The sequence below is a fragment of the Manacus candei genome, unplaced genomic scaffold (assembly GCF_025592945.1).
Source record: "Manacus candei isolate 608988 ecotype Guabito, Panama unplaced genomic scaffold, ASM2559294v1 h1tg000033l, whole genome shotgun sequence".
In the NCBI taxonomy this organism is placed as follows: domain Eukaryota; kingdom Metazoa; phylum Chordata; class Aves; order Passeriformes; family Pipridae; genus Manacus; species Manacus candei.
In genome coordinates this window covers 11068701-11081420 of record NW_026138081.1, presented here as the reverse complement: position 1 = coordinate 11081420, position 12720 = coordinate 11068701, and the positions used below count along the sequence as shown (strand labels likewise).

At 43.2% G+C, this 12720-nt stretch overlaps 1 protein-coding gene across 7 annotated transcripts in view; it reads right to left on the bottom strand.

The window, feature by feature from the left end:
- Positions 1-8394, bottom strand: part of FUT8 (fucosyltransferase 8) — a 103390-nt gene extending 94996 nt beyond the window's left edge. For 4 of the 7 annotated variants that reach the window (XM_051792068.1, XM_051792069.1, XM_051792067.1 and 1 more), the window contains exon 1: positions 7949-8382. The gene's annotated coding sequence lies outside the window, so the exon portion shown is untranslated. Of the gene's footprint in view, positions 1-7948 lie in introns of all 7 variants that reach the window. The other 3 variants (XM_051792072.1, XM_051792070.1, XM_051792074.1) reach the window with 2 other exon arrangements.
- Between the last annotated feature and the right edge of the window lie 4326 nt (positions 8395-12720).

The window sequence follows — 12720 nt, the reverse complement described above, 5'->3', positions numbered from 1 at the left end:
AAAATAAGTTATGTAAATTATGTTTTATTAATATCTAATATTTGAAGGAGCTAAGTTAAATGGTTGATTCGCTGGAAACTATGCTTTGCTACAGAAATCACCACTTTTTTTGGGAGGATACCTAAAGACTACAGGTTAGCAAACACAAATAAAGAGGCAAAAACCTCAGGAAAAAATCATTCCTCCTGTAACATCTCATCCTTGAATAACAAAACAGAAAAATAAATTCTAAAAATATATATGTGAGTATGTATATATATATATATATATATGTGTGTGTGTGTGTGTGCATATATATATATGCACCCAGCCTGTTATTTAACAGTAGTTCTTTGCTACACACAACTTTTCTGATTTGAAGACTTTTAGCCAAAAGCTTTCCAAAACGGTTACTGAGCTCCTTGCATCTGAGGACTGCTTCTCTTCCTTTATTTATTCCCCAACCTCACCCTGAAAATGTGATAGGGGACAGAGGGAGAGAGAAGAGAAAAAAACAGGAAGAAACAATAATCATGTGAGTGTGTATAATGTTTGGGGGTGGGGGGAGAATCAGAATTGATTGCAATTGATTTAACATACTGTCAGAAAATCACCACGTTAAAATGATGCATTATAAGCTACATAATATGAATTTACATACTTATCATGACAAATGACCAAGAGAGATCACCTATTTTTAAGGTTGACAGATACTTCCTTGTAGAAGCTTCATTTTTGTTTCTTTTAACTTGCCAAAGGCTTTTCAAGATGACCTCTTCTGTGCCAGATGTCCATGTCAAAGCTGAGCTACTTCAAAGTTTCCATTGTATGCAACACATATTTTTCCCCTTTCCAAGGAAAGCTACAGAAAACTACACTTTTGCCTCATTACAAAAGGCTATTTTTTCTTTAAAAACATTAATCACTTGCATGCTTTAAGTTCCACATGCATCTTTCTAAGAGACAGCAAAACACTTATCCTGACATACAAATGACACTTTTGTCAAGCTCACTGTAATGTTAGTGTCACTGATTTTGTTTTGATATGTTGCAGCTGAACCACCTACATATTCTGTCTGTACTGATTCCATTCCAATGTAAGCTTCTAGAAGCTAAACATCCATAGTTGTATTATCACTGGATAATACAGGTTAGAAGGGACCTCCACATGTTCCCTAGTCTAACCTCCTGCTCAAAGTCAGCTATGAGATCTGAACAGGTTGCTGAGCTTTACCCATTTGGGTCTTGAAAATCTCACAGCTTCTCAGAGCAACCTCCTATACAGCTTGACTACACTCATGAAGAGAAAGTTTTTCCTTATATCCAGTCTGAACCTTCTTTATTTCAATGTATCAATACTGCCTCATGTCCTCACACCACACATCTCAATAAAGAGCCTGACTCCATCTTCTCAGTGATGTCGTCAAAAACACCAGCAGGTTGCTGTTAGATCTCACTTTAGCCACCTCTTCTCCAGCTCTCTCTCTCAGCCTCTCCTCACAAGGCAAGTGTTCCAGCTCTCTGATTATCTTGGTAGCCCTCCACCATCTTCACTTCTTTTTATCAGTCTTTCCTGTATTGAGAGTCATAAAACTGGGCACAGTACTCTAGATGTGGTCTAATGAGCACCAAATAGAGAAGGATAACCACTTCCCTCCATCTACTGGCTATATTCTTCTAACAGAGTCCAGGATGTTGTTGCCCTCCTTTTCTTTAGGCTGTGAGTCAGGGTTGTTCAGCTTGAGGAAGACAAGAGAAGAGAAGACTCCTGTGAAATCTTACAGCACCCTCCAGGATCTAAAGGAGAGCTGGAGAGGGACTTATGACAAATGCATGTAGTAATAGGACAAGGAGGAATGACCTTCAGCTGAAAGAGGGAAGGTTTAGAAAAGATATTATGAAAACATATTTTACTGTGAGAGTGGTGAGACACTGCAGCAGGTTGCCCAAAGAGGTTTTAGATGCCCCATGCCTGGAAGTCTTCAAGGCCAGGTTGGATGGGGCTTTGAGTAACCTGGTCTAGTGAAAGGTGTCCCTGCCCATGGCAGGGGGGTTGGAACTAAACGATCTTTAACATCCCTTCCAACTCAAACCATTCCATAATTCTGCAGCAGCATGCTGCTGCTGACCCATGCTCAGAGTGCTGTCTACCAGGACTCCAGGTTTCTCGAGCAGAGTTGCTTGCCAGCCTGTATCACTGCAAGGTGCTCTTCTTTCCCAGGCGTAGGACTCCGCATTTGTTCTTGAATAAAGCTCCAGACGGGCCTTGTGTTCACAGTGACAAAGTCCCTCTTAGTGCATCCTCATGCATATCAACTATTCCCCCCAATTTGATGTCATCTGCAAGCACAAGAGTACACTGTATCACCTTCCCAGGACCCCACTTGCTACCAACCTCCCTATGTGGCATTTATTTATGAGTCCATCCACCCAACCAGTCTTTTACTCATCCAGTTCTCTATCCACTCAACCTGTAATGTCCAAATCTGGATTCCAGAATATTGTTGGAGACACAGTTGAAAGTCTTGCTAAAGTCAAGGTAAATGAAATCCACTGTTTTTCCCTCATACAAACATTCAAACATTTTACGGTAGAAGGCAATCAGCCTAGTCATTCATGATTTACATTTGATAAGCCCATGTCTATTGTTCCTATTCACTTCCTTCTTGTGCCCAGAAATGTATTCCAAAAATACCCATGCCCTTATTTTCCCAGAGACAAAAAGGAAGTTAGCTAGCTTTGTAGCTCTTTGGACTGTATTTTGGCCTTTTTTGAAGGGTGCAACACATGCCTTTGTTCAGCCATTAGGAGGTTCTTCTGGTATCCAAGACGTTTCAAAGATGATGGGGAAGGACCTCACTGTGACTCTGGCCAGCTCTATCAACCTCCTCAGTCACAGTTCATCTGGCCACATGCGCTTGTATGATTTGAGTTCTCTCAGTAATTCCCGACTGAACCTTCAGCCACTGCTGGTAGCTGGTCTCCTCAAACGCTGCTACTAAGCACAGAGGCCTGGGAGACCTTGCTGGTGAAGACTCACTAAGGAACAGAGGGTACTGAGTACCTCAGCCTTCTCTGTGTCCACTGTCACTAAATGACACACCACACTCTAAAAGAAGCTCATATTTCACTTGTCCTATTTTTTACTACTGAAGTACTAGAAGAAACTCTTCTTGCTGCCCTTGACCTCCCTTGCAAGTGTCATCTCTAGGTGAGCATTGGCTCCCTTGATGTCATCCCTACATAACAGGACAATTTTTCTAAATTTCTCCTTTGTAGTCTGTCCCCGCTGCCACTGCTCATATATCCCACTTTTGCACTGCAGCTCAGACATGAGTTCCCTGTTAAGCCAACCACGTCTCTTGATAGGCCTGCTTGTTTTCCTGACTATCAGGATGAATCAATGGCATCTAAATTTATTCTCGGTGAATCCCTGCTGGACAGAGCAAGTATGAAAAGGTAAGCCATCCATGTGAACAAAAGGGTGGAAAAGAGAGGAACCAATAGAATCTGACTGAAGAAAGAACTGCAATGTGGGAAAAAGCTGGTACAGTTGACACGGTGAACACAATCTTGAATTTAGGATACAGACCAAGTCTTAGACAGGTAAGAAAACAGGTAGGAAATGAAAAAACAAATTCAAATGGAGCCAGTGGAAATGCAGAACATAGAGAGTATAGATCCTAGTTATTATGGAGAACTGAATGTGAAACTGAGGATAGTGGACAGAAACCTGAGACCAGAAGACAGGAGTGTGAATAGCTGGAAAGCAAAGAACACTGGGATAAACAATTTATTAGGCAAAATCTCCCCACACAGCAGTTCTGGATCTCAGACAAGAAGCTCTTTAGCAAGAAACAAACTGTTTACATTGGAAAAATAGGATTGTGACAAAAATTTCAGAATAGGACAAAAAAGATTGGGACAGGAAGATATCACACAAGGAATAAGCAGAAAAATCAGCATCCAACAGAATATGCTCACTGGAATAGAACTGAAGATTCCAGAGTTTTATCACTACTATGAAACACTTAAAAATCTCAGAAAACCATTCGCAGATGACATCATTTGGACCACAGATAAAATATAAATTACTAGTACCACATTCTCTGCTAGCTCAAGTAGTAAAAGTCTCATGGCAAAATATACAAACTTCAGCATTTCTAAAGACACGCTATTAGACATATTAGTCTTATATATGCAATCCCACATGACAGAAGGTTTCCCCCTGTCCATCAGGGTTGCTGACCTTTTTTTTCTTTTTTCATCTAGTGTGTTGAACACTTTGTTTATGTACAAAGAATTTTTTTTAAAACAAGTATCAAAAACATAATCCTTCATTTAAAAAAATAGAGTCATACCACAAAAATTAAAGATTATTTGATCTTGTTCTCTGTGCCCTTGTGCCCAAGATACTCTTGCTATGATCCTGAGCAAAATGTTAAAAAAAATTGAAATAACAACCCTATATGAAAGAAGTGCCATAGGCACTGCAAATGTTGGCATGTGCACTGTTAATAAGACAGGTACTGCAGGAAAACAGAGGAAATTACTATTGTCCTGGAGAATTGTATTTTCTTCTTGTTTCTTGCACACAATTGATCTTTAAAAGAAAAAGAGAGAAAATATATAAAAAAAATCAACAAACTTTTAATGACCAATCCATTCTTCATCAAAAATATGGCCTTAGTAGCTTGTGGTTAACGTTGCAACAGATCTAAGTATTTATACTTGCAGTCTAAATCAACACACACCATACTACAAATGAAGCAGTGAGGTCTTTTCTAGATATGGACTCATGGATCCCTGTTGAAGGGTCCATTAAAAACAACAAAGAAAAGCCAGGTTATTGTTAGTAAATTAAACCTGTAAGGGAAAACATATTAGAACACACAAATCATTAAAACACTGATAGATTATTTTGAAAAATCATATCATAAAGGCCCTAAATTGGACATTCAGCGTGATATTATATATATCTCCAGGGATTTCTGTGAAAATATTACTAGTGAAACATGCAGGCACTAGAGACTAAAGGTAATGAAACAGCAGAAGAGGAAATTAAGAAGGTATAGCATGAACAGCGCATAACCAAATAGTAAGGCCACACTTCATTTGATACCAAGAAAAAGGATTCAAAATTGAATACTGAACACAATCTATGCCATTCTAAGCTATATACCAGAAGAAACATTGTAGGGAAAAGTAGCATTTAACCCTACATTTACAGGCCAAATTACAGCTCTTACAAGAATCTCTAATTTTGGCATGTCATGATTTATAAGAGCTTGACCTTGCAACTTCAAAGTTCTTTGAATACGGTTTATGTTGCACAATAGCAAAACACACACTATTTCCCTGAAAAACACACATATCACTTCACTTGCAGGTTATATTCATCATACAAGAGATGCATATTAATGCAATCATACATAACATGCATGCATTTGTTTTCCTTATTGTATTAGTAGCATATTCTATGACCAAACAACAAGCTTTTGAATGAGTCCAGAAAAAACCTGTCATATTTTGCTTTGACACTAGCTCCCCCTCCAGACCAGTCTAAGATTATAGTAATGACTTCTTATTTTCATTCTGGCTCTGCAACAAGATATAAATGCTCAAATCCAAACCTTCTTCATTTTTATCCACTTAAATGTCAATTAACAGACTGATCAGAGAAACTATATATAAAATTATCTTTTTTTTTTTTTTTTACTGTACATAGATTCCAAGCCTGGGAAAATCATTTGGTTTAGAAAAGATCTAATAGATAAAGCACCAATTCCATACAGCCACAGAAAGACAGGAATGGACCAAAAATACAATTTTTACACTATGAATTGCGTGTACTATTTTTAATACTTAAACATTCACTTACACAATTGAGTCTCTATTTGCAGTCCCAATAAAGTGATCACAAACCACAAACGCCAAACCAAAAGGAAGCCCCTACATGGTTTAGTACTACCTTTACTAATCCACTTAAGCTGAACCAGTTCCATTTCTACTTCAGCAAGTAGAGCTAACATTTTTCTTGTTCTCGTGTTATCTAGAATTAATCTTTTTCAGTTGTTCAGCCAATAAGACTGCCAAAATTTTAAACAAATAAAGACACAAGACCAAACGGTAAAGAAAGCTACAACTTCTAACTGACCTTCTGTATTTCCCAGTTGTCAAATGTCCTGACAGCTACATAACTGAAAGAGTGAATTTGACTGATTCAACACTCCAAGTTGATTGCTGTCTTTCCCTCATTGTTGAACTGCTCACTCAGAAAGTATGAATAATTAATTATACTTTCTACTCTGAAAAAGTTTGTCTTATTACATGTTGTTGGGCAAGTATGCAAACTTTGCAATATGCTAGTCTGCCAGTATAAGGTACATATACATATGAAACCCTAACAAGTATCAATAAAAACAAAACTTGGCAGCAAGCATACCTGTAAGAACCGGAGAAACAGACACTACTGGAAATACATCAAAGCATAGTCACCAACTCCTAATAACTAGTTTTCTTTAATAATGGAAGGAATTGTAACAGTCACCTGTAAAACCACCCCAAGCACCAGCAGCACAGGCTATATTGGACATTTATTTGCTTTTGCAGTTCAGACTTTTCTTAAGTTTTTGACAATTTACAGTGGAGAATTACTTGGAAAATGAAACAAGATTAATGCTATAAAATCAAACCTTTTCATGCTTACGCACTCTTCCAGAAGTATTTACTCCGTTAGCTTTCAGGCCTAGACATTAAGATACTGCATTTCAGGGTAGAAAGAGTATGTGTGCGTATATGTAACATGTATACCGAAACATACACTTTTCAGCAGCTGTGTGTGTTTCAGTATGCAAACACGGGCAAAAAAATAAAAAGGCACTAAGCACTAATGCAAGATCACAGGTGAAGAATGCTGTGAACACATGGTTGCTTTCCACATCCATGTGGATCGTGGTGTACCGTGTGTGCATTGAGGACACAAGGACAGCAGGTACTGCCCCGAGGAAGTTAGTCTTTCAAAAAGCAATTTTGCAGCTGATGTCTTTGCCCATAGGCTTCTTGGTACAACCTGCACCACGGCATTATAGTTCCTGTCTATTCCTATACCCTCAACCAAAAGCTTCTGAAAGCAGGGGGTCACAGCCTGGTCTTTGGAGAGCGTCAAGAAGAACACAGTGTGCGCACACTTGCACAGGCGAGTGAAAGACCTGAGAATACATCAAGCACAAACCCGCCTAGAGGTAAAATCGCCAGAGCCTTATCGGTAACAGAATCCATGACCAAAGCAGCTAGTTGTGCCGAAATACGGTAAAGGTCGCCGTGGGAAAAGCTCCAAGCAACAACCGATGGCTCTGCATCCTTGTCACACAAGCACTTCCTCGAGCTACCAGGCGGCCCTAGAGCGTGAGGTCTGTCTACAAAGCCCACGTTTCCCGTTTATTTCTCTCTGCCAAAACCAGGCGTCCCCCCGGGGCGGCCGCAGTTCCCGGGACAAGGAAAGTTGGAGGCCGCCTCCCGCGCCCTGCGGCCGTGGCGCACGGGACGGCGGCGGCCGCGCTGCCCGACCCGCGCTGCCCACGCCCGCCCCGGGGCAACGCCGCCGCCCGGGGCTCGCACGCATCTCCCTCCTGGGCCCGGCCCGGCCCCGCTGCCCACGGTGATGCCCCGGCCGCCCGCCGAGCCCCGGCCTCCCCTTCCTCCGCCGCGCTCTCCGGTGGCCCCAGGCCCCACTAGCGACCCTCAGGTGAGGGAGCCCACGGGGACCCCGGTACACGGCAGGGACCGGCCCCCTCCCCGCCATCATCACCCCGGCGGCGGCGCCCGTTGCTGAGCAGCGCCGGAGTCGCAAAAGCGGCGGCGCCAGGCCCGGGGGAGGGATGGGGAGCGCACCCGGAGCAGCCCCGTCTCGCCTCGGTACCTGCTTCGCCGCCGCCGCGGCTCACGCTCAGCCCCCGCATCCCCTTACCCGAGTGCCGGCGCCGCTGGCGAAGCCCGCTTTGCCGCTGCCGAGGGTGCCGGGCGTGGGGAGTCGGCGGGGCGGGCGGGGGGAGCGGCGTGGAGGGCGGGGGCGCTCGGCGGGGAGGAGACGGAAGCAGGAACCCGCCGGCGCGGAGCGGAGCGGGCGGCGGGGACGGGGCGCGGGCAGGGCGCGCGCCGAGGGCGGGGAGCGGCGCGCGGGCACCGCGGTGACAGCGGCGCACGGCCGGGGCAGCGCGCGCCCCCGCGAGCGCGCCGGGGAGAGCCGCGCCGCGGGCGCGCGCCTGCCGGGGGAAGCAGCCTATGGGAGCGCGAGCCCGGCCCCGCTGCTGCGGGAGCGCCCCCGTCACGGAGCGCCGGAGCGCGCATGCGCGCCCTGGAGTGCCACGGCCGCTCCTCCAGCCCCCCCCGCCGCCTCCTCCCGCGAACCTCCCATCCCGGGAGCGGCCGGGCGGGACGGCGGCGGCGTCCCTGCATCCCTGCACCGGGCTTTCCCTGCCGGGCGCGGGGCCGCAGGGCGGCGGGAGCCCGCGGGAGGGGGGAGCGGGAGCGGGAGCGGCCGCGTTCAGCCCGGCGATGGGTGCGAGTGAGTGGGGAGCAGCGCCTGGCTGAACCGCCGCTGCGGTCCTTCCTCCTGCGGGGGAGCGCGGAGGGGATGGGGCGCTGGGAGGGGCGTTGCGGGGCTCCCCTGATCTGCCGTTTGGGCCCTCCGGGGAGACGTCTCCTCCCCGGGGCCGCGTTATTGCCGGCGGCGGTGCCGTGCCGGCTGGCAGGGCCGGCCGCAGCCCCCTGAGCTCGGCGGCGCCGCCCGGAGCCCCCGGCAGCGCTGCTGCCGCAACAGGCTGGTCCCCGCCCGCAGCGCCGGTGCATCGTGCCCGGGGAACCGGCTCGGTATGGCTCGGTGTTCTTAATGTGAAGATCTCTACAAAGGACAGAAATCTCACCAAAAAAGTATTGTGAGAGTAAAAGGAGTGCTCTCTGTCTGCTGGGTGACAGCACGACTTGGGAGAGGTCCGCTCTAAGCACCTGGGACTGACTGCTACTTGAGCACATACAACTTGTTCTGCTTCTGTGGCTTACCAAAACCCTTCCTGAAAGAGCACATAAAGAGGTAAATTCGGGTAGATGCAGAATTTCAGGGCATTTAATGTAACTATCGTTTCATAAACATTCACATGGGAAAGCTATATACATTTCCAAAGTTTGTAATGGGAATGTTTCGGCGTGCTTGGGAATGGCAGAGATGGGAAGGCAGCATGTGCAGTGGGAATTGCAGTAGGAGTATGTTTCAGGATACTGTGGTTTCTGTGAAAGCCAGAGATGGTAAGGATGGATGTTTTGTAACTAGCACATCCTTCTTGCACCCTCTCCTAGGCTCAGAAGAGCTGTCCTGCATATTGGTGCTCTGTCATGTATTTGTTCACACTTGTCATCTCTAGTTTGTTCCACAATCCCTCTTCTTGTTTTTTGTTTTGTTTTGTTTTGTTTTCCCCAGAACGAGTAAACATTCACAAACATGCTTGTAAGGTCTCTGCAAGTGTGTCTTGGTATTTCTTTTTTGACTTCATATGTTAGGGGTCAGCTGTGTGCTAACGTGGAGCTTGGGGCACAACTGCTGCCAGCATTGTCTGGGGGGCAGAAAGAAGAATTATAATATTAAATGCCAATAGCAACCTTCCAGAGAGATCTGAAAATTCAAAAATAATTAATATATCTTTTTTCCCTAAGGTTTCGATTCCTAACTGACAATACTACAGATTAGTTTAGAAATTGAGATCATAAGCAGATTACCAATCATTGTCAAGAATTGTGTTGGAAGGGGCCTTTAAAGGTCATCTAATCCAAACCCCCTGGACATCTTCAACCAGACCTGTTCAACCTGATGTTGAATGTTTCCAGGATGGGGGCTTCCTTCTGAGATGCAATGTTTGCAAACTGAAAAAAATCAGGCCAAAAAAAATAGGCTATTTCATTAGTACACTTGTGATGATTTCAGTTGTAACACTGTAATGGTGTGAAATTAAATGCATTTTAAGTGATTGCTTAATGCAATGAGGAAACTACCACTGGTTTACTTGCTTTCAAGCCCATGATATTCTACAAGCCCATGTGCTATAGGCATATTATCTTAAATCAAAGAAAACGACACAGTACTAGACCTAGTATCCACTGGAGATACCAGTGGATGAAATGTGATCAATCTGCACATAACTTGTATGGTTATGTGTTATTTTTATTTGTATTTTAGTTCTAACCATGCTATAGCAGCTACTGCTATCAGCCTCATTTTTATTTTGAGGAATTGTTGACCTGAGCAGTGCTAAGCCATGACATAATAGGAGAAAGAAAATTAAATTGCTAGGGAGAAAGATGAAAAGCTACCGAGGGAAGTGCTGTTATAGAGCGCTAACTTGTTACAAATGCTGAATGCAGCAGGTATATACATTTAAAAGTACATTTCCCAAATCAGACTGAAAGGCCAGTAGCTAATTTTATTTTCACCACAAAAAGCTCGTTGTTAGGTATGGAACCCCACTTGTGACTCCAACAACTCCTTCGTCACGTGACCAAGGGTCAGAGTCTTGTTGATGCTCTGAAACCCTTGAGAAGGGAAATTTTCAGTAGAATATCGGACACTTTTTCCCTACTATAGTTAGGAAATCAATTATCCTAAAGAATTTTAAGGTGGAACATTCTAGTTTCAGTTGTCCAGTGTATGTTTTCTAATGCTTAATCTCACAACCTAATGAATCACTTTACCTGATACAGACTCAAAATCTGCTGGAGTCAGCTAATTTTTCTGGTTTGGCAAGAAAGTGATAGCACTTTTACAAAGCAGGTGGAATCTCAGCAGGGTAACTCTAGTTTCTCTTTGATGAGATATCCTGCCACCTGTCTCAGAAGTTTCTCTGAGTAGCAACTTGAGTTAAAATGAAATATAAAGGTAGTTTAAGTTTTCCCTCAAATACATGAACACATACTGGAGTCCACACTTAAATATCACTGTAAATAAAATTCTACTTTTGTGAATGTTTTCTTTCTCTATGCGGTGCTAGCTGTCTCCTGTTTTTCACTGTCTCTGAACCCACAGCCACAAAGCAGTCTTAATGGATACCAACAACTCCCCAAAAAATACCTGACTTCTAGAATCCTTATCCCTTTATATGAAATGCATCCTCATCCCAGTTGTCTAGTGGTCTCAAAAACTTTAGAAGCAAATTCAGATTTAGCTATCATACTAGTAAAAGTAAGCTTGAAAGGAAGAATCCCCAGAGCTGGAAAGCATGTTAAAAAAATGCTTCTTTAAAAAAAGTGTCAGTTTTGGGGTATGGTTACCTTAGGTTTCCTGAGCACTTTTTATTTATTGCAGTACAACTGTATCTTGGAAATGCTTCACTTATACAGATACCCAATTCTCTAGGTGATGCCAGAGTTAAAGCACACACTTATCTGAATCCCTCCATATGCAGCTTGGTGCTGCAAACTGGCTTTACTTCACGCCAACTATTCTATATTATCTGTTGCAGACCACTGTAAAATGGTAGAACTCAAGTACCACTAAAACTAAAATGAGAACAGAAGGGGGTTACAGGCATTTTTCTCTGTGCTGACCACAAAGAACAACACAGTTTCTAGCATAATTTATCCAAGCTTTATTTTGTCATATGAAGTAGGAATAAGGCATGGGTAGAAACAGCTCAAGATCCATATATTTAACAAACAAATGAAGAAATTACATTTGAAAAAATGGAATTGGAGTGGGAGGGTGTTACATCTTTGTCCCTCTTAAATACAGAGGAAGAGCTGGGAAAGAGTACTAACTTCTAAATCAGTTAATTTAACCTCCATATAGAAGTCAACATGTTATGAGTACTCAGACACTGTACCAGTCAGGAAACTGCAGAAATGCAACCATAACATAAGAATTACAGAAAACATACCACAAGGGTTAAAGGAAATTCAAGACACAGTCAGCAGGGAAATTACAGAAACTGCCAATGTTAAATAAACCTTGTTTTTAAAATATCTAAGAAAATTACCAATCCTTTAATACAAAACCAAATTTCTTAAATTCTAAGGAATGTTTTAAAGAGTCCATCAAACGTTTCTTTTCTAGCCCTCAGTGTTTTTCCTGCTTTTTCCAATGACTTGAAATCTGATCTTGTACTTGTTAAGTCTCAGTTTCAGGTAGAATAGAACTGTAAATAATTGAAAAATACACAAGCTAGTGATGTTATAAGAAACTTTTTAAAACATTTTAACTAAGACTTATATCTGTGTCCATTAAAAGATATCAAGAAAACCTGTATTTATTTCTCGTTTTCCAGGAAATGCTAGCAAGTGCAGCCAGTCACTGTAAGTGCAGTAAAAGGTAATGGTTTTTCCTCCATGGAAAACAAAACAAAACAAAATTTTCTGAGTAACTGAGATGTATTGCTGTTATAAGATGTAAGATAGCGCTTCAGCATAACATATAGAAGTGGTTGCAGCTGCAGAGCAAGTTAACACACTTTTCTGTCCCATTTATCAAAACACTTTCAGTTTCCAGCTTAAAGCAGGTGAAACCATAACAAATATTGCACAAGGACTGTTTATCTGTAGCCAAAGCATTTGAATAAAGTGTTTATATAAATCAGTGCAAACTTATTTTCTCTTGACACTTCTACTTTTACAATGTTTCACTTTGAATTCTGGTGGGATTTGATGTGGCATACCAGTTTGTTTCTGTCCACACTGGTTTTGTTGCAAGCAAAGGCTTAA